This window comes from Lagopus leucura, unplaced genomic scaffold (genome assembly GCF_019238085.1).
Source record: "Lagopus leucura isolate 7727_CA_CO unplaced genomic scaffold, USGS_WTPT01 Super-Scaffold_741, whole genome shotgun sequence".
NCBI classification, from domain to species: Eukaryota; Metazoa; Chordata; class Aves; order Galliformes; family Phasianidae; genus Lagopus; species Lagopus leucura.
This window is the reverse complement of record NW_024962256.1, coordinates 10,307,854-10,334,109: the sequence shown is the minus strand read 5'-3', so window position 1 is coordinate 10,334,109 and position 26,256 is coordinate 10,307,854.

Sequence of the window (26,256 nt, the reverse complement as noted above, 5' to 3'; positions counted from 1 at the left end):
TTTTTTTTTTCCTGGTGACATAAAATTTTAACATTGTTGGATATACTTTATTCTGTATGACAAACATCATAGAACCATAGAATGGCCTGGGTTGCAAAGGAGCACAGTGCTCATCCAGTTCCAACCCCCTGCTGTGTGCAGGTCACCAACCAGCAGCCCAGGCTGCCCAGAGCCACATCCAGCCTGGCCTTGAATGCCTGCAGGGATGGGGCATCCACAGCCTCCTTGGGCAACCTGTGCCAGTGCCTCACCACCCCCTGGGCGAAAAACTTCCTCTTCATATCCAACCTACATTTCCCCTATCTCAGTTTAAAACCTGAACATGAATTGAAATAAATAGGATATGGATTACTGCCAGTGCATTGCAAGCACAGACATGTCTGGGACAACATTTGTTAAAGTATTACCCGCTGTGGATATCCCCTCTGTCACTTGGCACGTTAATTATTGGGCCATCAGTAGTCATAGGAGGGCAGAGACGGATGCCATGGTTTATTTTTGGGTAATTAAGCATAGAAGGGTTAGAGGAGGCCCAGAAGCAAGAAGTGATGCTGCAGAAGGGAGGTGCATCCTCCCGTGCCCCAGGTGCCCTGGCTTTGCTCATGCAGAACACGCTTGCTCCTGATTTGGCCCACAAATCCAAAACAGAGGGACTGGGGGAGGGCGGTTTGAAAAGGAATTCCTAGCAGGGATGGCAGAGATGGAGTTTGTTTTGCACAATTCTCAATGCAGTTGATAGAAGTCAGAAGAAAAATGCCAGATTCTTTGTGCAGAGAAAGGCATTACCCACACTTTTATCTCTGCTCTTCAGAGGGATTCTCATCGATACTCCGCCTGGGCGGAACGCTATTAAGACGTATGGAAGTGAGGACAGCAGCTACTACAAATGCAGCTGAAGGAGGGTAAGTCAATAGATCCTTACCTACAGAAACAAAACTATTTTATCCTTCTTCCGTAATGGGCTTGGAGAACAGCTATCAGACTATATTATCTTATTGTAAATGTGAATGGAGGCAAATAGCCTTCTCCAGCTCTAATTTAACAGGAAGATTGAATCAATATATGTGAGAAGATGAATCAAGTGTCCATTTCCTCGAACTGATAGCAAAAATAACGTGATAAAGCAGGAAAAGCCCTACTCTACCAGTACTGGCATTTAGCTATGAGGTTTTCACTCAGTACCAGAGGACAGTGGGGCTCTTCTGAAGGGGGAAGCCCAAAAGTGAGAGTGTAGAAGGCACTGCAAAAAGAAACAAGCGCTGTGATTTCAACTATTCACCGACAACTTCAGCTCAGTAGCAAATGTGTCAGCTCATTTGCTTTTCCCTTTTGCCGGCCTGGAAGTGGTGCAAAATGGGCACCTTAAAAACATTTATTATCATACCTGCTATTGCCAATTCACACTGGCAGCATCTCCACCATAAGCACCCACCCTGTACCAGTTCCAAACTGACTTAAGGAGCAATTTTGGAAAACTACAGAGCAGCCGACAGTAATACATCACCTGCTCTCTGCAGACTTGCCTGGGGCCAGGCAAAACAGTTTAAAGGTGAGAGAGCATGCAATGTGACTTGATCACACCGTACCTCCTCACCGAGCTTCTTTCTGTTAAAGCCATCAGCACCACTCACTGCCTTAAATTTTAGAGAAAATTAAACTGTAAGTGCAAAACGGTGCCACTGCCACAGCTGTTGCATTTTCAGCAGTAATGACCAACCTCCCAAGCTTTTATACAACTTAGCAAGTTTCTCGCTGAGACAATATGCAAACGAGAAAGATGAAGTCAGATGATTTTGGCATCATCAGTGTATTGATTCTGGAAAATTCAGCCCCAATTCTGTTTCCAACTCTGGCAGAGATTTTGGAAGTGCCGTTGAAATTCTCACTTTCCTCACCCCATTTCCCTACCTGTATGGAGACAACAGTAATTCCTTGCTCTCCTCCTTTGTGCTGCAATGGCAACACAGATTTTCTTCTGACAGCACATCGAAGAACCTTTCCTGAACACACCAGTGTATGATATAGTACAGATATGAACTTTCCCCTTAAAGTTAGTTTTCCTTAAAAATATAAAGAGAAGAAAAAAATGCCTATATGAGTAAGCCTTAGAGACTGTACAGCCTTTCAAATAGAGATCTGCAATACCACCATGCAAGAACTGAGGTTGGGTGGTACCTCTGGAGGCCATTTAATTCACCCAGAATAACAGTTTTAAAGCTTTTATTCACACTAATACAACTGCACAACACATTTGCTGCTGGCTGCTCTGAAACACCACCCAGAACAGCTCAAGTCAGGTCTATTCTGCCATACACGAGAGAGAAGACCTTTTCTGTCTTCCCTCTAGTTCTGTCAGCTATTTTCATCTTTGTTTCAACCCCCATCATCCTTTGAAAAATATATCCCTACATCTGTGGTTCTTTCTGAAAACTTATTCTCCTTTTCTCCTTCCACTTCATTTATCACTGTCCTCTTTTGCCCTCTTCACCCCACTGCTGAATATCCCACAATGGACACTGACTTCTCCTGACACTGAGGTCAGTGGCGGCGCAGCCATCCCACAAAGACTGTGCAGTGCCCATTTTTACACAGATGGCTCTCAGAATTACCTCCCTCATCACATTTTGCCTCTTTCATTGAGCCTTGTCTTTCACTCTCTCTTTTGACGCCTATTCATAAATATCTCCGTGCAAATCCTAATTTGAAGCGACCAGAATCAGACTGCTGATTTGACCTAGGACATGCTCCTTCCACAAATTCACTGTCAGCTTTGTCAATACCCTCACCTGCCATTCAGAACTGTAAATGAAGTGGTCATCGATGATAACACCATACCCTTTACATTTTTGCCAACTAATGGTGATTAGAATGACAGAGACAGGAAGGTAAAGAGTATCTCTGCTATTACATCTAAGTGCATTCATGCTCAGCAAGAACTTTAGTTTTTACCAGTGAAAAATATTTAACGTACATTTAATGGGTTGCTCATGGAGTGGTGGAGTTTCTGTCCCTGGAGAAATTCAAGAGCCATGAAACGTTGCACTGAGGGACACGATGGGATGGGTTGAGGTTGGACTTGGGGATCTGAGAGGTCTTTCCAAAGATAATGACCTATTGTTCCATTTACAGACACGGTCAGTGGGCATGGTAGTGGTGGTTTGGAGTTAGACTTGGGGATCTTAGCAGTGTTTTCCAAGCTTAATGATTCTATGATTAAATAATATGTCCATAGGACCTAGTCTGGATGTGCTAAACCTAAAATCTGGAAATACAGCCTATTAGCTGTTACAGATTTTCTGTAACTCATCTGAGAAAAAATATTAAATATTAGCAAAAAGTATTTAAAAGGATCACTAATTAGAAGAGGATGCTAACAAGATGGCTTATAAAGTGAAAAATGGAAGTATATGTTATGTCTGGGCTTCTAGAAAGGCAGTGCACTCATATTGCCCCTATGCACATCTAATTTCTTCCCAGTCTCAGTAAGGCCATACAGAGGAAATAATTTGCACGATGTTTTACAGGTGAGAATGAAAATCCTGTACATCCACACACCCTTCAGCAACACGGACTCAATGAAGGCCACCTGAGAGCATGCAGAGTACCAGATGAACACAAGTATGGTTGCCCAGGCTCTGGCCATCAGCGTTTGGAAAGAGCAGAGACAGCCTTGGCTCTCGGCACGGAGCTCAGTGTGTAGCTGAGTCCCACTGATCAACACCCCAGGATCTCAGCAGCCATCATGCTTTTTTCCCTGATCCATTCCCACGTGGTACTGTTAGATAGAGATGGGACAAAGAAAACGAAGAAATCAGCAAATGGTTGCTGCAGGAATGCAAGTGCCTGAAGCCCTCCACTGCCTTCCCATACGCAACAAAAGCGGCCTTCCTTGCTATTACCACAGAATGAACGAGCAGAAAACTCTAATTTCAATATTCTTCTAAAAATCACAGATACTGCAGTACCTCCCAGGTTTTCTGCTTCCTTTCCTCCTTGCTACAACAGTGTTTTCAACATAACAGTTACTGACTTCGACTGCCAGACTCTGTCATGTGGAGAAGCGACATGGCTCTCCTCCTGCCGCACGGCTGCCGTCCTGCTGCAGCTCACACATGCCTTCTGGCTGTAGACGCTTTCAAGATCCCCCAAAGGCTTCCTCACTCTGTCAGAAAATAAGTGAGCATCTTGTTTTTGTGCAAGATGTTGTTTGTTTTGTTTTTTTTTTTTTTTAACTTTTTTTTTTTTTTTTTCCCCTTTAATTTAGGATCTGGAACAACAAAAAGGGCATTGTCTTGAAATGGAAAAAGCATGCACTGCTGTCTGCCAGGTCCTGCAGCTGTTTGAGGAGCAATGAAAGTTGTCCTGGCTGAGTTCAACAGTGAGCACTCAACGCTCACGGTGGGCAGAGTGATGCCCTGTGAAAGCACTAATGGCAGGTTCACAGTGATTGTATCATTCCTACAAAGGTACTTACTGTAGATCAGACAAATTAAAGCCTTACTCAACCTCAGCTGGCTCATTTATTTTGATGTAAATACACCTAGGATGATGAAGATGATCCTAGGTGCTCGCACACAAAAACGTAAGTCTTCCTAGATGACACAAAGGAAGTTCAGGGTGGAAATGAATAATTTTTCCAATCAAAGACCATTAGGATTTCAGCAATGTTACCAGCACAAATGAAAGCAAGACTTCAGGAGGAGCTTGTTACCCAGAGGGTGGTGAGGCCTTGGCACTGCTCCTGGAGGGCTGTGCTGCCCCATCCCTGGAGGTGCCCAAGGAAGGGCCCAGGGAGCCCCTGGCATTCAGCCCACTGCAGAGGTTGAAGGTCCAATCCCAACTCAAACCATGCCACGATTCTATGACTTGTGATATTTCTTATTAAAGAGTGCGTCCCATTTTGCCTACTGCTAACTGATCAGGACTCGCATCTGGGCACAGCCTGTCCCTATGATTTGCTTCATTCAGATGAAAAACCACAGTGGCAATGTTTTCCAGGTTGAGACCATTGATCTGACCACACTGGTGTTCTTGAACTCTCATACCTTGAGTAGAGAAGTTTCAGCAAAATTGGAAATTCTGGATTTACTTGCAGGTGGAACAGGGAGCAGGCAGTAAAACAACTGCTGGTAAGTCGATTTCAGGAGATCTACATAAAGAAACAAACCCACTTTCAGGCTTGATTGCCTTCTGCCAATATAGCAGTTGGCCTCCACAGCCCCCAAGGCTCATCCCCTCAATCCTCACAGGCAGGGGTGGGGATTGCTTGGTCTGACTTGCTGGCACCCAGCAGTGCTGTCGGGCTCCCAGCAGCAGAAGCTGAAAGCCAGACACCAAGCCTGTGTGCTAAGGAGCCCTCGTACTGGGTTGCAGTAGGGCTCGTTGCTGGTATGCCCTGAAGTGAGTCTGATGTTGGATGAGAGCAGCCCATAAATTCACGCTTGCAGTTTGTTTCATATCGAAGCTCTTTGATTTACTTACGAAATAAAGTATCTTCTGCTGCACCATTCAAATGTTATATACAGATTTAATCACCAGCCCCATGATACTTTGTGTTATTCGCAAAGCTGTGCCTCTGTACATCCCAGATTCCTTTCTTTTTTTAAGTACCCATAAGGTTAAGAAGAAGAAAAACATACACCATCAACAGAAGTAAAACGCAGGGACGTCAGTGACATTTTTCTTTTTACACTCTTATTCCTAACCCAAATGACATGATCTGGGGGACTCACCTCAACTCCTGAGTGCTTGGGATTGCTTGTGCATCATGAGACAGGCTCTGTCACTGGCATACAGCACATCATAAGGACTGGAACACCACGAGTGGCTTGATGCTGCAGTAACAAAAAGTACACAGTCTGCTGGGGAGGGGAAAGGGTAAAACAAGGAGGAAAGGAATAGAAGCGAGCATCTGGATTCAATTTAGGAGAAGAAAAGGGTCCCTTGAAAGCAGGAAGACCTTAGGAATAAGAGTAAGGAGAAAAATCTTAAAAGATTAAGGGGGGAAAAAGAAATGTTGAAATAAAGATTTGAATTGAAAGGCTCATACTTGCTTATCATCTGTCAAGGCTGAACTTCTCAACCTCCTGACATATCAAACCCAGCATGAACTTCCCTGACCCCAGCCACATCCCCATACTCCCCCTCACATCTTCCCAGTTCTCCCTCACCTCCTGTTTGCCAAAACATTTCTCAGCTCCCAGGTATGGGACCCAGCTTACCCCTTCCAGTAGGTCTCCAGGATTTGTTGGGCCCTCCTGCAGCAGGACCGCAGTTGGGGCATGCAGGGAACGTGGGTTGGAAGGCAGCATATAGCAGCTGGGCAGCTCTGTCTGGCCAACCCTGTCTCTTTGGACAACACTCCTAGACATTGGGTCTGGATTCATGGAGGTCCTGTCTAGAGTCAGGAGTTGGATCCGATGGTCCTTGTGTGTCTCTTCTGGCTTGAGATGTTCTGTGGTTCTACAGTTCCATGCTGGAGGCTGGTGAGCAGAAGCCAAATGGACAGCAGCACAATGCTGATAATAGGCTATGATTAAAGAGAGAACTGCTCAGCACCCCACAGAGAGAAAGGAAGAAGTGGCCTTAGTTCTTAAGTGGAAGTAACACACATTGTATTTGTTATTTTAAGCAGCTTTGTCTTTCTTCAGTGTCTGGCCATAGCCAAATTCAGCCCTGCTGTAATTTGCCCATCATTTGCCCATACTGTTTGTCTCAGGACAAGCAATTCTTCCTGCCAAACGTCTACTTCTAATCCAGTAATGACGACCATGAGGAAAGAAAAATAGATTTACTGTATGTTCCCTGTTGTACCGACTTTTCCCAGTGCAGACTTGCAACCCAAAGTCAATTTCTTTTATGTAGCAACAATATTCCTCACCTTCATGCATTTGGGAGGGATTGCATCTGGATCACCAAATTTGCAGGTCAGCTCTACGTCCATTAGAGAGAGAGATGGGCACTCACATTTCCATAAAAAAATCAAAGCCAGCAGCGTCCAGGTGGATGAAACCAAAGCTGTCTGGGAAGAACAGGAGGAGGGGAGAGGCTGATCTGGTGCCAGAGGGCAGTGCTGGGAATTTTCACACTTGCTCTGCAAGCCAGCTGGGTCAAACAGAAGAGACCATGTGCATGCCATGCTCAGCTGCCTGTGGAGAGCTAAAGCCAAGCTCTGACACAAGGACACAGTCAGCTTTGGAAAAATGAGTAATGAAAACGATTACCGCATCCTTCAGCAAAAGCATCACGGGAACAAAGTCTGACTACCGGGTAAAAAATCAGAGCAAACACACAGCTTGGGCTGTTACTCCTTAAGTCTCTTCTCTGTTTCTCCTGGAACCACAGCTACACCCCCCTGCATGAAAGCACAGTGCAGGACAGACAAAAAAGAAGCCAGGAGTCCCTGTGTGCTTGCAGAGGTGCCTGGTTAGAACAGGGCCACATGACCAAAGCAGGTTCAAGGTATAAAAACCAAGAATTGAAAACTTTGCTCATATATATTCTTCAAGTGGTGTTTAATACAGCTTCTTTTGTTTGTTTTGACAATGGATCTTATCTTTTGGTAAGGGCTGTGTTCAGGGCTATTATTACCCTATATAAAAGCCTCATAGTCTTTCTTTCCACTTGTTCAGCACACCAGAGTGGCATAGCAAATTTAATCGAAGAACGCAGCTCCAGGGAGAGCCTTTTGAGACTCTCCCCTTTTTCATAATGCTGTTATCTCCTCTTCCTTGTGTTGGGGATGCATAAAAATCACAAAAAAGTCATTCTGAGTATATTCTTCCCGATAATTATTGTCAGACTCCGAGATAAGTACCCTACGTGATGTAATGTGTGTTAGAACCGACTCTCTGAATGCAAATCCTGCGACTCTTATAGGCCCAAACAATGGTCGCCCTAAACACTAGGGCCTGGTATTTTGCCACAGACAAGAGAGAGCTTTGATTTCTTGTGTTTTGATAAGGCACAATCTGGGTGCCTTTATCTCAGCTGTTATATTTAAAGATGACATTCTAGCCTTGCCGCCTCGCCTATTGTTTTGACCCTGATTATCTCCAAATGTTGTTGTTTAGTCAAACTCACCAGTTTAATGAAAGGCCTGCTCCCAATTTAAGGAAAATTATTTAAATGCAGAGTATCCTATACACTGCGGTTTCGAAAAGAACTAGGCGGTTAATCAAAAGTTAATTGTATAATTCTCATGCAGATTAGGGCCTCTTGCAAATGAATCCCAGGTTGTGATTATTAAAAAAAGGGAAAGTGCTGGAGTAATGCACAAGGGTCTTCAGTCTGGTAAACAATCAGCTAAGGTTTAATTTGTGGTAAACAAAGTGCTGATACACTGGGGGTCTCCAAAGGAGACAAAAAGGTGAAAATAAATTAAAAAACAACATACAGATATGATCTTTTTGTTTTTTTTAGGCATCTTTCAAAAACACCGGCTAAATGAATAAGAAGTAACCCATTAATATTGACTGGCAGCATCCTGGCAATATGCAAATGATAGCGGTCGTATAATTATACCCCAACCCTCGGACGGGGATCCTGGCCACAGAACGTTCACACCACCTCCAATAAACACCTATGTGTTGCTCCCAGGTACAATAAATAGCCGTAATGAGCAGCCTGATTAATCACAAACTGTTTCTCTATATGCCGATAAACAGCTTTGGCAGAAAAGAGCACAAGTGGTTTGTTTACAGCTCACACGTGTGCTCTGAAGGTATCTGCGCTAAGGAATGAGCCAGCAATGCTTCCACTGGCAACAAACCCTTCCTCAGTCAAACGAAAAAGAGCTGCCGAAGTTGGTCTTTGAAGCCTTTCAGACTGAAGCAGTGAAAATGATTTTGACCGAATGGTTTTTACGAGCTGGATTCATCTGCGACATGAAGTAAGCAATGTGAACAGCTATGGGAAGGCCATGGGGCTGCAAAGCCCTCTGCAGTAGTGCTGTCGAGTGGGATGGTAGGAAGCAGTAACACCAGCCTCCTTGCCATCAATTACCAAGAATTACACTTTCACTAGCCTGTCTATCTCCTGCTGAGGCCAGACCGGGAGCATCCCCCGTCCAGGCACTGCCAGCACAGCCCTCACCCTGGTCAGCTCTGCAGCAGACATGGGTGCATGATGCTCACCTCTGCTTCTGGTCAGCAGAAGCAACCTTCTCTGCAGTGCTTCTTCTCTGCAGTGATGAGGCTTACCCTCCGCTTTCAGGTCTACTGCATCCTCAGCCAGATGCTGGTGAATTAAGCAAAAACTTGAATACCTTCTTAGCTGGCCACACTCAGGCAGGCAGAAGTCTCCTAGAGGAGGAGAAGAATCATAGAATCATAGAATCACCAAGGTTGGAAAAGACCTAAAAGATCATCCAGTCCAACCGTTCACCTATTCCCAATAGCTCCCACAAAGAGGCTTATGTATGTTTGGATAATTATATTTCTATATATACAAGCTCACAAATACAAATAGATATACACCTCTGTCCCTATGCGTTCATTTAGGTATGTATAACACCATGATACCCACTTTTTTTGTATTCCACACCAAGTAGAAAGAAGTGGGACTGTTATGGCAGCAATCAGAACCACAGTGAAAGCATTAGCAGAAAACACACAGAGGTTTTGATGGAATTTGGCACAGTTTCTGAATGCATGAGATCAAATATGGAAGGAGAAAGATAAATTAAGCACAGGAAACTATCATTCCACTTTCAGTACCTAAATGCTGTAATTCACTGCAGTTTCAAGGAGAAATGGATGAAACACATTTCTAAATACTTAACAATTCACAAGATTACAGTAGTCTGCAAAATATGATGATTTTACAGAAACCACAGCAATATTTTAGAGAATATTTTACGTAAAAGATAACCACCAAAGATAGCAAGCCTCCTATAATTTGTGCTGCAGCCTCATGGAGGTGAAGGAAATGCTATCTGACATTAATTACTAATTAAAGGCACCCGTGTACTTGCTTGTAAATGGAAGAAGATTGCTAACCATTGAGACTAATTTGTGTCAGAAGGGGGTTTTATTTTATTTTATTTTTTTCCAATTTTTACAATGTTTTATTTGAAAACGAAAGCATGAAAAATGTTGCCTTACAAATAAAAGCCAGGGAATTACCAATGGCCCCCTTTTACCTAAAAAAATAAAAACTCAGTTCCAAATCTGTGTACCACTGCCATTAAAATAATTTCCCAGGAAGGTGAAACCTCCCTGCAAACATCTCAGAACTCCATTGTGGCACTGACCCACACATCTGTAGGTACTCTAGAACCAAGCAGCTGCAGCAGAACTCAGCTGTGCAGATCCTGCCCTGCCATCTGACCTCCCGTTATCAGCATGGCTTTGTCCTACGTTTGTAAGAGGGAAAGCAAATGGTGAACATGCCAACCTGGAGTGTCTCAAGGCCATGACACAGAGTTTGAGGTCGCAGAGGAGTCTCGGAGTAGCAGAGATGTCTCAATAGAACTGCCCAGGGTGCAGGTGAGGGTAACGCTGTCTTCCTGCACGTTTCAGTCAGACCACTGATGCTACCGACTGAATCTTGCATCAGAGGAAGACTTTTGAAACTAAATTGTTTGGTAATAAGCGTTTTCAATCAAAACACAGGGGAGACTTTAAAAATTCACTGTGCATAAATAAAATATTTGATCTTTCTGACTCTTATTTTCCAACCCCTTACAGACACTTCATGCTCATATTGACATTAAACCTCAATATCGATGTAGGGATGATGAAACGGAGCAGCGCGGTGTAAATATTTTAGGAGGATGCAGTGGGACGCTTTCTCAAAAGCAGGTGTTTTTCAAGTTCTCAGGCTTACTGCCACCCAACATGGGGTGAGGTGAGCACAGCCCCACAGCAGGCAAGGCAAGAGCCATGTGGGCAAAGCAATGGGCAGCCCAGCAGGACCAGAGCAGATGAGCCTGAAGCAGCAAGAAGGCACATTGGGAGGACATCAGCAGGGGCACGTGGCTCTTACTCAAGCACAGGAGGTGCCTGCTCAGCCTATGAAGTGAAATCAGTCTCCACAGCATGCATTATTTTTTTCCTTGAAAAACATATGCTTCGACGTTGTGAAATTGTCCTTTCAATGAAAATCCATGTTTTACATTTAGGTATGTTCCCTGTCTGTGGAGGAATAGGCAAGCAATCAGTGCCAATGTGAAAAAAAATGGTATTTAATCTACTTTAAAAACAGCAACAAAATTCTAGTAATTAGAGCCAGGTTGCTGGGGAATAATTACAGAAGTCAATATCCAGCACGAGGAAGGCATCTACGAAGTACCAGATGGTCACTAGTAAAATAAAGAACATGAGAACTAAAATACTATGTTTCAGGGGGGGAAAAAAGAAAAAAAAGAATAATTTTCCTTTGGGGAAAACAGAGCTAATCAAAATTAACTTCTTTCATTGTGTTGTGAGCTTGTCATGCTACTCAATATCTGAATGCAAAGCTCCTCCTGCCCTCACCTGACAAGAGAGACCGAACTTTGAGCTGCACAAACAACAAATTCAAGGCGAGATTTCTCAAAATCCATGTTTGAATGGGACAAGGAAGTACTCACAGCACCTGGCACTTCATGTTTGTTAAGAACTCCTCAGTCTTATGCAATTATTTCAAGCGAAGCTCAAGAAGTTTGTTCCCCAATTAACCTTGCATAACAAAATTAACCAAAGAGAGCCCTTTTCCATCCTCCTGAGAACTTGCTCTTCACACTATGCCTGTAGGTACCCTGTGGCATCCAGCAAAAAAGTTGTGTTTTACTGAAGAAACAGAAGCCAAGAGCAGACAAAGAAAAGCAAGGGGTCATTTTGAATCCCCTGATGCCTATTGGTGACGTAGGGCTGAGGCCTTTTGCAATCTATATCTTCATATACGTGAACCACAAATAAGCATACTGAGTTAGGCATGAATTTTGTATTGGCTTGCGTGGTATTTAAATGTCACTTGAGCAATCAGAAGCAGCCAATACTACTGATATTTCTGCTCAGGGATAATTTCATTGCCTGCTAATTAACAGCTGGACAAACAGAGTAATGCTAAGCACTCTGCCCAATACCAAACGGTTGCAGCTATAAAAGATGGAAATAATTTTCATGATTTTATATTTATCCCACGTTTTAAGGCACTGAGGTCACCTACACAAACTCCCCTACTGATAGCACAAGTGCAGATGCACTGACCTGGTAATTTATGCTCTCCCATAAATCAGTCACAGAAACAGTCAATGGCTGCATTGAGGAATGCCAAGACTGCAGAAAAACAGGAGAGACAGCAAGTATAAACTGAAATTATAAAGCTTTCCATGATTAATATCTATAAGATCCTGTTCTGACTTGTACACTACTTCTCCCACTGGTTAGATAACAGGTCAGTATTGCAACGAATCCTGAAATACTTCTAAACTCCTACAAAACAACGTCAGCCATATTAGCATCATGGATGCTCCATTTTGGGGTAACAACACACAGAGGAGCCGTATTTCATCTTTAATTCATTTAAAGTGACTCCATGACATCACAGCGATTTTCCTCAGACGGTCACAGCCAACTGATGTCACACACATTCTAAGTAAATACGTCGAAATATACGAGCTAATATTTCTTTCATCTGGACAGCAATCAAATGAAATCAACAGAAAACAAAGTAAGATGAAAGCAAACATTCCCATTTTTTAAAGTCTCTCTCAAAAAGGAAAGAACAAATTATTTATAACACTGCAAATTTTACGTGCAGGCAAGACCTTCTCTTTAGACTGCAGGAAAAAAAAGAAAGCAAGGAAAATATTACAAGCTTATGTTCAAGACTGCACAAATCCAAATTTCATAGGTGTACCAGCCTATGGAACGAGGTGTTCCCAGAGGACCATGATTCAAAATTCTATCTAGAAATGGACTAAGTATCACTTTTTGTTCCAACGTGAGCATCACAGGAGCCTGGAAACAACACCAACGACTTTTTCTGTTGCTGTTTTCACAGAGGCAGGCACCGTTCCTGTCTCTCATCCCAGTCCCACTGTGAGTCACACAGACAAATGCTGGCACTTCTCTGAATTGCGTTTCACCCAAGCCTAAAAGGCAAATGGCAGCGACTTTGCAAACCTACAGAGACTCGTTCAGCGCTTTGAATCTCTGTCAGACAGCTTGCTGCAGTTTTAAATAATAAATAACATCTTCCACGTTATTGACACATTTGTCACACAAACAAACGGTGGCAGAGAGCGGTGCCCATCTCTGTCCCCACAGCCTGGAGGTTGCCAGCCCTCACCTGTTGCACACCAGGGAGGTCAAAAGCCAAACCGGCACCCAGTGGAAAGCTGCTGTGTCTTTATCTCCTTTTTCCTGTTGGCTTCATGCCCAATTTTGCTTTCAAAGATAAAGCATACCACAGCCCTCACGCCTTCGCAGCAATAGCTGATGCTGTGCAGATTGCAGTGACAGCGATCGTGGCAGTTCAAGCTGAAGCACAACTGTGATTACAGCCCTCCTAACTCAGTTGCTCTTAATTTTCTCAAGTTCCTGTGGGGCTGAAATGTTCCATGTTTGCTCTCTGCCCAGGGGCAAACAGTTTGTTGCTGAAAGAGTCAACAGAACCTGTTTTGCTTTCTGCAAATTGTTAGAGAGAAAAAAAGCTGTCTTCAGCTCTGCAATCAGGAGACATTCCCTTGCAGCTGAAGGATGGTATTTGTGACCATTCCCTATGGTCATTCCTCATGGATATGAGGAATAAATGATGTTTGAAGAACATCACGTTCATAGATTGGGAATAACTCTGCTCACAAACAGAAAGTTCATTTGGACCTTTCAGCTGAGATCTTATTTAGACCACAGCTATGAGCAGTGGTTATTCGGAGATCTGCTTCAATTATTGCTTATAGGAAAATACAGAATGCATGGGCCCTTCAGATAACAACCAGAGGAAGGAGAAGTGGGAACTATTACCACCATTTGATGGTGCCCAAAACAGACTACCAAGAAGCATGGAGACCTGGGTGGCACAAGGAAGCTCCTTCCTGTGACAGGCAACCTAGAACAAGCTGCTGATTGAGATAAGACAATGCCAAAGCCAAGATCAGAATGACAGCTCTTGAGCAACATCCGGTGTGCTGAACTGGATCACACCCTCCCATGTGCAAGTTTGCCACCTATAAAATGGATAAAATAATCTACCTTTACTGCTTTCTTGTTAGTAAAAGAGAACAACCTTCCCTCCATGTATTCTGCTGTCCAACCTGCAGACATGGAAGAGGTGGGTGACCTCTTACCACCTGTAAAGCCTGATTCCCCATTTTCAGAAAGTTTTGCAGATGCAAATGGTAAAAATGAGCATTCTATGATTCTATGCAGAAGTATATTTTACAAAAGCTACAAGGACGACACGCGATTTGGCAAGCACAAGTTTTTACAGGTTTTTACAAGTTATCCAGGAATTTAATATGCAGAAATGATGCAGTCTTTACACAGATTAAGAGATATCTTAGATATTAAAACAGACATCGGTGACAGGGAACCAAGCATCAGAAATAGCAAACCAAACAGCTCTGGAAGGTCCAGAGTTAGCTCTTTCCTCTTAAATCAGAACCAAAAGAAAAAATGCTAAGCAAGCATGCAACTGTTTGTATTGTGTACAGCTTCCTGTATTTCTTGCAGTTGTTTTCATCTAGCACTGCTTGTGTTGGACATCTCCAGCAGTGGCTTCTTGCATGGGACAATGCATAGCAATGCTCTGACACGCTGTTGTTCTCTATCTAGTGCTGTTCATCAAGATGTATCACCAGTATCTCAGTTTACACCAAGGCATGGAGACAGTATGTATGGAAATAATTACAGAGTTTAATTTAATGACAGCAATTGCCCACATTTCACAGCCATGCGGAGGAGCAAGGATGACAGCTTCCCTGGACGAAGGTGGCTATCACTTCCATCAATTTTGTCCCACACCTGCTCTGGTTTTCCTGTTTTCTGTACAGTTCTATCACCAAGTTTGCCATACGTTGAGATAACAGCATTTATCTACAGGTCCTGCATTAGCAACCCGTGAGATCGTTTGAGGTTCTTCTCATCTGGGAGGGCCTGAAACAAGACTTTTTTTAATGCTAATTTCAGCCAACCTCCCACTGATTTCAAGACCCTGATTTTTCCCTACATCAGATCTGATGGTCACCTGGCATAATGGAGTAAGCCAACAACCTTTCCTAGTTTTCCTGGGCATACCTTTGTGCAGAGGTTTCAAAATGCCTTTTGACCTATTGATAATGTAGTTTTGATTGGATACAGACAAACTCACAATTCAGACTAGGAGCCAAGTCGACTTTCTGGATGCATCTTTACAGGCAGCCTCACTAACAAATGAACAAGCTGATTTTAGTGCAGGGTGAAGTTTTCCATCAACAGAAAGCTATGGGAATCACTGGTGGCTGAAAAACATGAAGTGTAATAGTTCAGCCAAACAGTTCCTAATCTGTGAAGAATTCTGCTTCCAATGGCATACGTACAATATATACAAACACACACAAAGTTCTGAGCTTCATTGCACATCAACGCACATTTTGAAGACAAATATTTTGGAATGTTTAAAGATACGTAGCGTCCACATAAAACAAAGTGATCAAAAATCAAGTTCTGGCCACAAAAAGTACCACGCTTCGTTCTTCTACTGCTTTTGAACAAGCACCACGGTGCACCTCTCTGGAGATGCGTACTCAATATGTGCTCAGAATCAATTTGTAGTATATTGCAGTGATGGACTGGAGCAGCTCCAGCCTATCGTGTCAACACGCATTTTGGGCAGGCTTTAATCTGAAGAGCCACTCGAGTGTTGTGTAACTAGGTATGTTAAACTCATTACATTTTTGATAAAATGCAGTTACTCCCTATGCACAGAAGCCACTTTCGACTTTGTAACTTGACTATATGAATAGTTGTTTTTGTTTTTAACTGCAAAAGACGTAGTCTGCATCAGTAACTGGCAGTATTCAAGACCATTACACAGAATGAAGTAGTTTAAAACGACAGTGGTGCTCTAGGAGGAATCTGTAGCCTGAAAATACCATGCACAACACCATGAGTTCATTTACCATTTACATAGCTATTTAAGAAATAAATACCATAGGTAACAGGATGCAGTTTATATTTAGGTAAACCGATTTGTTTTGCTTCTGTACTTTCAGAGGTCAAAGATTTCAAAATATTTGCAAATAAGAACAATAGAAAGAATGACTGACTTTGAAAGAGGAAAATTAAGAGAACTTTCAGTGACTTTCCTCCCTTCCCACACTATCTAAGGCAGCAGCTGATGCCTGCACGATCTTTGGCTCCTGAACACAGGACTGTTTTTTTCCTAGGATTCCACTTTGCACACACTGAGCCCTAAAAATATTGCAAACAAAGTGAACTATGTGGCACCCCACAAAGACACCTCTTCCTTCCCACTTCCCCAGCATTATCATCTCGTTCACAGAACTTGTTCCTTCTCTAAACGATCCTTTGCTCCCATAACCACAAAGAGATCCATCTCTCTGTGAATACCCATGCCCACAGCGACTGCCACTAATAGTCTTCAGCCATTACTGACTTCTAAAAGCAAGGCTAGGGAAGGGACACTGCAACCATCTTTCAATCTCCTGTTACCAAAACAAAAGCCTATCTGCAGAAATCACATTTAGCAGGGATAAAAGATAGCTAGCAGGAGCTCTATTAGCAACACCATTCAACTGCAGCTCTGGGTTTTCTCTTTCTCTGAACTCTAACCCATGCTGAACTGCAGACAAGGTGCCTGGTTCTTCCCTGGAGGAAAAGAGCACGGCTGCCCCAAAGAGCAGAGCTGGCTTTGACCTGGATGAACCAGGCCTGGAGCCAGGCTCAGAGTATGCCTGGCTTTATGATGGATCTCACATCCTCTTCCCAAAAGTAGACCTGAAAGAAAATCCTGCTAGGAATATGCAGCTGATGTATTCATACCAGCAAATTGTGTGCCCCTCAAATAAAGCACAAGGCCAAACGTCAGCAGAGTTACCTGGGAAAGCTAAAGCCACAAGCTTAGAAGATGAAAGATAACATCACAAGCTACTCATCCTCCACACTTCCTCTCTTCTGCTGGACATCTCAAAGGGAGCAGGGTACGAGACATTGGCAATACTTCTCTGTTAAGTATAAATAGAGGCAGTATGTCTTCAAACTACATGTACAGCAATGATTAGAAAATAACCTAGCAAATGCTCACAGCATGCAGAAATTTCAGATATAAGTTTGTATATCTGAAATCTGGGCGATGGAACATCTGGGTGATGGAAAACAAAGATTTACAGATAGCCAGGAATGTACATCTAGATGTACATACACAGAAATGTGACATCTAGATGCATATGCAATAAAAAGACATTAGATACCATTGGATACCATCCTGTGCCACATGATTGCTTCTGCTGACCAAATCAGCACCTTTCAATTTCCAACAAGGTGAACAAAAGCCCTCTAAAAATTGGCAGAAAAAAATCCTGCCAGATAGCATCATTTGACCACAGTTATTGCTGACAATGCTTTCCTTTAGAAAAGAAAATGCCTCCTGCGTTTTTAATTCTGGATTGACAAACAAGTTGATTCTGGATTGACACCACAAAACCTGATTTACTTCCCATCATTTATGCATCTGTCAAAATTCAAGCCAGTTCGTTGCAGAAGTTGGTGGAGTTTTGAAACTGAAGTTTTACCCAGTAAATCATAAACAGCAAGGGACCAAAAAGGCCCCAGGCATCAATGGGATGAATGAATCTTTGACAAAAAGATCATACAATCACCAAGGTGGGAAAAGACCTCTAAGATCATCCAGTCCAACCGTCCACTTATCACCAACATTTCCCAGTAAACTATAAATCCTATTTCTAGGTGTAGAAGCTTCACAAATGCATTTCTGAATAGGGGGAGCAACGTTTTCATTTTTGTTTGAAAAAGGATGCTGATGCTCTGCACAGAGCAAAATTACACAGGAAGAAGCTATTGGAGTTGTGCTAAACCAACACACCTGGTGAGGGCAGCTGGCAATCCTTATCCCATGATGCTAAAAGAATCAGAGTTAAATCAAAGACTTCTGCTCTAGAGTAGGGAATAAACATCAGGAGAGCAGTAATGTAATCCCAAGAGATGATTCCAAAGTAACACTTCTTTCTGCATGTGTTCTGTTTTGCCCCCCCTGACAATGTTTTGAGTAAGCCAGAACATTTGTTTGAGTTTTTTCAATCCCAGACTTCGATTTTACTACTTCTATGACTTCGGAGTTTGGCTTTAATTGTTTGATTGTTACTAGCAGTTAGTAGGACAGCTCTCATGCCTATTGTATATTCGACAATAATTAAAATGCTAATGGTTGGGTATTTACAAAAAGGAGCAGGAGGAGGTATGCAACAACTACTGATGGCAGAAAATCTGAAATGGGAAGAAGAGGGGTCTTGGGCAAGGAAGGTTATGAAAGAGTTCAGTCTGAGAGCAGCAGCATAAGTCATCCAGTGCTGTACTTTTCAAGGTATTCTCCTACGACAAGACCACCTATTTCTTCTACCTCTCAATTATATTTTCAGCCCTCTTCACAGACAAATATTTACTTCCTTCCCTGCCTTAACATCATTCCTTCTCATTCAGAAAAGCCATTTACGTCAACCATTCAAACACACAAAAACATTTGCATCGATAACATGTGGAGCCACTTGTCCATCAGCTGCTTTCCACCCCTACAGTCCAGCAGCATCACCTCCATATTAGCCACGAGCAATAACCCGGCCGCCTGCTGCCAGAGCCTGTCACACACCCAAAGCCACAACGTGAGCAGGCACCAGGAAACAAACTTCCCTCCTGCACCCTTCAGCACTGCATGCTAATTGTCACGCTTGTGCAGCTGAGAAATTACATCACGCTCCTCCATGCAGCTCTGGCAGCACGCGCCAGCCCTGCCCTCCTGCAGCCCTGCTCCTCCAGCCTTTGCCCTCTCTTGAGCAGACGCCGCCAGTTGAGCTAAATTGAGTGGTGGTTTTGGAAGTGAACAAATTGGGACTAAAGAAAGACCCCAAGCTCATTTTCAATTTTGTTCTGATCTCCTGTTTGAACTCGAGTAGTTAGGAAAGCAATAAATAGGCCAGGGCCATAGGGGAACAGCACTGGATGTACATGTGGGTCAGGGGCTACCGCTAGGATTTCTTCAGGAATTCAGATTATATTATATTACAAATAAATAAATAAATAGAAATTCAAGCCACGGAAAAGTTTTGCATGGAACGTTTTGGCTATTTGTAGGCACAGGTACTGCAGCAGCACGATCAGCAGCTGAAAATAAATAAGAACTGTGTTTAGAGTGACGCTTCTTTTACTGTCTTTACACATTGTAAATGGAGCTTCCCACGTGTTACAGCTTCTGCTTCCAAATGGGCACTGGACACTGATTGCACACAATTGCTGTGGAAAGGCTGTCACTGATGGAGGCCCCATGCTTAAATCCGACTTTAAAAAAATGCATAGTTTAATCTGTAATGCAGCAATAATGTCTTTGTAGCAAAATGCCAGTCTCTACCATTATAAAACAGGTGATTAAACAACAATTACTATACAACCCAAGGTTCAGCAGAACCACAGATCTGCCCATATGCTGCTTGTTCTTCTCCCTGGTCCTTCAGGTGTTCCCAAAAATACATGCTGATGTCAATTAGGTGGTTTGCTGTTAGTGGAGATGTTATTACACCTGCATAGTGCTTTGTTGGCTATTCAGTTTGATATTGCCATACTATTCTAATGCAGAAATATCCTCATGACCACACAGGACAATGTGTGGTGAGAAGCAATGTCACACATTCTAGTGTGTGGAGTCAGCCAAAACAGAGGGTTTTTGTTTTAACTGTATCTTGGCAGAGATACTATAATCTAATTATTTTATGGGGCTCCACCTGCTCGTTTTTTAAGAAACTTTAGAGTATAATGCAGAACTAATAGTACACGAACCCTCTTATGTACATTGCTGCTATTACTTTTGAAATTATGAAGAGGATATTTCAGTATTCACACAAACAGTTTTGATTAATGCCAACAACGAGCATTTGGAGTGTGCATTGACGTCTCATCTCTCCAATGTTGGACAGTGATTATTAATTGCTTGTTTCTGAGGGAAAGAAAAAGACAAAATAGTCCTTCCAATGAAAGGATTCATTCAAAGAAGTGAGCAAAGAACTGAAAATCCAGAAACATCCATCTTTGCTAGCACAGAGAAAGCCCCTTCTCTCCATTCACCCTTGGAGACGCCCTGGTGCATTTTGAGACATTTGGTTGCACAATAGTTTGCTGCAATGGTTTGTGCAAAGGGAGAAAGTCACATGAAGACAGCAGTGAGGAGACATAAGCAGAGTACTGCAGTCAGTACACCATCATATTTACACACCTGGATGAATCTCATGAGCCTTGGAGCAAACTGAAGATGCTGTCTGCTGAGGAATTGACAAAGACTTCTTCAAAAAGGGGCACAGACTCAGAAGTGCCTGTCAGTATCTGCATCAATGGAATTCGCTAGCATTCAAAGAAGACATACTGAGAATCCTGGGATCCTGAAAGATGTGGACATCTCTTGCGTGTGTTGCGCCAAATCCCAAGGCAGATTGCCAGTTTGGTACCAGGCCTGCACACAATCCTTTTATCTAAGAAGAAATGGCATTCATTACAGTAAGTGCAGGGCAATGCTAGGTGATAAAGCCTACAAGGTCTACTTAATGAAAGGCTTCTCAGCCCTGCTTATTATAGTGAAAAAAAGACCTCAAAGATGTGACTTATTCTATTTTCTTGGTCAGAAAAGTAAGCCAGAACTATCTGACCAGGTTCTGGGTAGTTCCTGAGTGATACATAAAAGCACAACAGAAGTCTTTCAGGTTACTCCAACCCAAACCATCCTATGATAGGAGGAACATGGCAATATCTCAGCATGTGGTAATTGGTTATCGTAAGGAGCCTTCAGCTTGATGTCAGCTGCCTGCCACGTGGTCCCCTCATAACCCCATCCCAAGCCAAGAAGAGAAATCTGGAGCCTGGAACATGATGGACAGGCGTTCATCTCATGTCACAGCCACACAGAACCGGAGGTGTGACAGCTAGCAGGGCTGCCAAAAATAACCTTTCTTGCAGTCATTCTCAAAAGCTTACTTGATATTAAGGGCTGTGTGAGGTACAGAATCCTAATAGACAACGAGCAACAGAGCAAATGCACAAATTGTTGGCCAGGGCTGGCAGCCAGAGGGAGCACAGAAACTTCCCCAGGGCAATACGGTCTTCCTATTGATGGTCACAGAACAGCAGTGTAGCACAGACACAGGCCTACAAAGAGGTCCACTGTACACCCCACTTGTAAAAAAACACAAACATAATAATGTATTTACAAAACAGTAGAACTAAAACACCATAGTGATGTGAAATACAGAATTGTAGAACCAGTAAGGCTGGAAAAGACCACTAAGACACCCAGACCAACCCCTACCCACCTCCACCATGCCCACATCCCTATATTTAAAGTGGAAATACTTCAAAGATGGCACCACTGAACAATTAGGAGCACGCAGGATGCATTAAACACCTTAGAGAGGTACTACTTCAGATTCAATGACAGGACAAAAACTTTTGGAGGAGAAAAGGATACGTGAGAACTTTCTGAAGTCTTCCTACAGTTGCTTATAAACTTTATCAATTTTGTATCTTTTTATTTAAGCTTCGGTTGCAGCCAATAAAAAGAAAAAAAAAACAGACAAAAATTAGCTGCTGCTAATCAATCTGAACACAGACAGCTATTATTTCAAACTAATGCACTCGCAGGCAATGTCGGTGACCGTCCCACTCTCAGTGCAGGTGTTGGGAATTGGAGGATTTCAGTTTAACAAAGCATTGCCCAGAGCACCCACTCTGTGCAACAACTGGAGCTCCCTTCAGCCTCTCACTTCACAACCAATTCATTGGACAGAATTAGCACTTGCTATATTTTCAATCTGATATTTGAACTGATTTCTGGATCGTAAACCAATTCAATATACGTGTGTTTTCTACACCAAAACAGACTTTTCTGTCCCCATTCCCCAAGGCAAGCATACTTCCCTTATCCTTCTCCTTTTCCTAAGGGAATAGGTCTTTTCAAAGCATTAAAATTCTTTAAAAAATTGGGAAAAGGATATGACTTCCAGAGAGGTATCAGAAAGTTCTTCACATGTGCTCTGTAACGACACGTCCTCATTCTTAGCCCAGCTCTGCATACAAGGAAAGGTGTGAGAGCACAAAAAAGGTGGAGAACAAACTAAGAAAGAACGACCCCAAAAGTGCATCAAAAGTGCATCTTGGGGTGTGGGTGTCAGCCAGCAGGCAGGCAGGGCTGTGGGCAGCTGAGGTGCTCTGCAGAGCAGCATTGAACTCACCATCATAAAGGATGGTCCTGGCAAACACGGTTCGGTCTTGCGTTCGATTCTGTCCGACTACTGGTGGGAAATTTTAATCAAAAACAACAACAACAACAACAACAACAACCCAAAAAAAGAACAACCCCCCACAACCAGAGAGCTCATTCAAAAAAGAAATTAGTGAAAAAAACTTTGGTCGTCTCTCATCAGTGAAAACTGATTTAGTTATGCAAATTACTGCTATGAATATTAAACCACTGATGAAAGGTTTTTAATGAAGGGATCTTTTGTTTTGGAAATGCAAGGGTATATGCTTTAATTTCTTGCTAATTTACTGTTCTTTGATAATGTTCGCATTTTCCCCAAAGTGACTTCACTGATGGGTTTAATACTGTGAATAGAACTACAGGCCAACAATACTGGTTTTGACAAGCCTTCCCCTGTGTAACTATAGATCATGATTTGCAGCCCCTTATGCACAATTCTATTAGGGTGAATTTTGTCTACAGGGCTTTCCATGAAATGAATTCTCATTTTAATGTTAGCCTCCTGCAGTTTTTAATTTTTAATCTGTAATATGAAATTGCAAATTTTACAAACATCATTTGAAAAAGCCACTAGGACAGAACCGAATGCCAAAGTTTACATATTGCCTAATTAGACTGTTATGAGAAGCAGCTTATCAATGTCAAGCCAAAGATCATCAAAAAATCCAATTACTAATTTGAAAAACACATATATTTATAGGTTCATTTTGTTTAATTTGCATCCGATTAGCTTAATAATTGTTTAAAAATTGTATTAAGGTTAATGATCGTGGTGCAGCTCGCAGCACACCTGGGCTGGGAAGGCGGCGTAGCAAATTAGCCGGCTGTCCTACCTAAAATAAAACTCAGCTGCAATCTTTTCCATCATAAAGCACAGAGAATTCATTACTCAAATGACAAGGCAATTTTAAATACGAGAAGATATTAAAGCACTCGTTAGCTGTCTCTGTACAGCTGCAGTGCTGGTCAGGTGCTAAGGAAGGACGCACCCATCCACACAGGCACTTCTGAGCCTTGCTGAGGAGTGCATCTTATTTACAACACAGTGTGCCATGCCTGGGAAGGACAGCCGAGATCAGCTTTGTTGTACTAACGCAGCATGGGGGGATCTGGGCTCTTAACAGATGGGATTAAAAGCAGACAGTCAGCATGCGACGCCGAGCGTTGGGTTGGGTTTTATGAAGCTGAAGAGAAACTTAACAAGTTTCGGGTTTATAATTATGGCAGTGGATAAGTCTGCAGAACAGAGGCCTGCTGGATATGACATAGCAGGTTTGATTTGGAGCTTTTCACTCTGCCACTCCTGAGCTTGCCCGGGTGAACCCAGGTATGCCAAGAGGGAATGGCCACAGGCACTGCCAATGCCATGGATGGGGGTTTAGCCCTACAGGACACCCACAGACACAAGTGAGCTGGGAGGGCTGGATGGGGTTGGGGGGCTCTGTGCTCCACGGATGACTCAAAGGGCCCCACTGCATGGCTGCCCACAAACTGCCTTTGCCCTGAAACTCAGAAATCAAGCTCAGCCCGTGTCTTTATTCAAATGGGAGCCCCGTTCCGAAGGGCCATCATTTGCTTGGGGACAACAGGCTTCCCTTTAGTTAATGGAAAAGAGGAGGCTTCTCTAGAGGGCGAATTGGAGCTGGAGCCTCAGCCAAAGTGCCCTGGAGGCAGAGCTGAGTCTCCGCTGACTGCATGGGGCTGTGGGAGGCAGGTCTCCAGGTGATCAAATTAGTCTTCGTGGCTGCCTCACTCCCTAATTGCCATTAGATACACCAAGTAATGAACAACGTGCAGCATAACAAAGGGAGCACAGATAGAAAAAGGAGAAAAATTAGCCTGAGCTAATTGGTGGTCTTGGCCAACTGTAATCACACACCTTTTAAGAGGAGGGCTACAAAGAAATACCCAGCTCCAAAAGACTCTGCAGAACCTAACAGTGACATGACCTTGTATGTGTGCATCAGGAGATGAATGCTGATGGTATTCCACCTGGTCCAGTTCCCAGACCATTGAAAGTCACAGTGATGGCTGCAAACCCAATGGGTGGCAGGCTAGGACCTGAGTGGTTCTCCCAGCAGCTCAGTTAAAATGAATTTGGCCCATCTAACACATGAATTCTGACTGAACCATCCCTTGCCCCTCTGAGAGGGTTTTGCCATTTCATTTTATTTTAAAAGAGATCATTAGGAGCTTTATGAGTGCGTGCAAAATGTCACTGACCACAATTTACCTGCAGTGTGTATCTAGTGAGCTTGTGGAGTAGCTTTCTCAACGAAAACCAAGGAGTGACAGCAGTGTGCTTTGCCTTACAGCTTTGCATTGTCACTGTAGCTTTAAGTAGTTAAGAAGAGCCCAACTTTTAAATATAATTTACAGCTCTAGTAAAGCAGGAATTTTTTTGGGTAATGACACCTACATTTTGCCTAGCTTTCATAGACACTGCATTTCAAATACTTGGACAGTTCCAAAGCTAAATCTATGTGATAAAGAGGCGGGTGCAGCTCCCTCTGGAAGAAGCAGACAAGTACACGAGCCCATTTCTCAGGCACCCAGCAGCCATGGGATTTCTCCACACCCTTCCACAGCTTCCCACAGCCTGGGGAGGGCTCTGAGTTGCAAAACACCCCCATCTCCACTCCACAACAGCACTTCTTAAACTGTCTTTTCCTACAAAATACGGTCCCTCTCACTGTAGGAAACAGTAATAAGAGAACGAAATATAAAAGTTTATCACACCTTTATCAGTTTCTCTTGGAAGGGACATGGTTAGGGCTGAAAGAAGCACTGCGTAGAAGCATATAGCTGCAACAGGATTCAAATCCTACTCGAGCCGGTTAGATACCAAAACACTTTTTATCCATGAAATACTTACAGTGAAAGACAGCTGAAAGTTTACTCACACTGCTGCCATCTGAGCCAAAGAAACCCCAAGCATCTGTTTCTTTGTTCGTTATCACAGAGGAGTCCCTGAGGAGAAGTGGCAATGATAGCAGTGGTCACAGGCTGGCAGCTATTAGGGACCTGCTGGATACAGGTGCTCAAGCGAGTCAGAAAAGTGTGTTAGTATCTATCTGTATCTATCTGGAGTGCCATCAAGAGCTATCAGATGATAGCCAACATACCTGGCAGTTAGAATTCTGGTTGGATCTTCGTTTAATCCTATAAAAGTATGTGTTATTTCATGAGATGTTCTTCAACTACATTGCCTTCCAAGCACATCTACCTTTAATCACGGCCTGAGAACATTTACCAGTAAGGACTTCTGGTCTACAGATAACCTCATACACAAGTCCTTAGAAAGGGCATTTTTTTTCCTCCAAGCAGCCTGGCCACTCTTTGGAGTAGAAATTGACCCTATGAGAACCACAACACCGCATCAAAACTAAACCTCTCTGTTCTAAGTTCTGAAGAGGAAAAATTCAAAGCAGACACAACACCAAACACTTTGGTTTAAAATCCTGTTTAAAGCCTTGAAAGCGATATGTAGAATTACTGCTGAAACAGTCACAGGTAAAGCCTTAAATCTGTCCTGAGATAGACACAGCCTAGCATGGCATTGCTTCTGTTAGAGTCAAGACTAGGCTGGTTTTGGAGTAAAAGTGTGGACAAAAGCCAAAAATAATCCACACAAGGGCATTTCTTGGACTGTCCCCAAAGGCTGATAGGACCTCTTTTGGTAAGAGACTTCATTTTCCTTGGATCTCAACACACTGCCAGTTGCTCTTCGTGGACTACAAATAGAGGTCAATTTCTTTATGGTGGCCATTAGCTGCTCCACAGAAAACAAACACAAAGCAG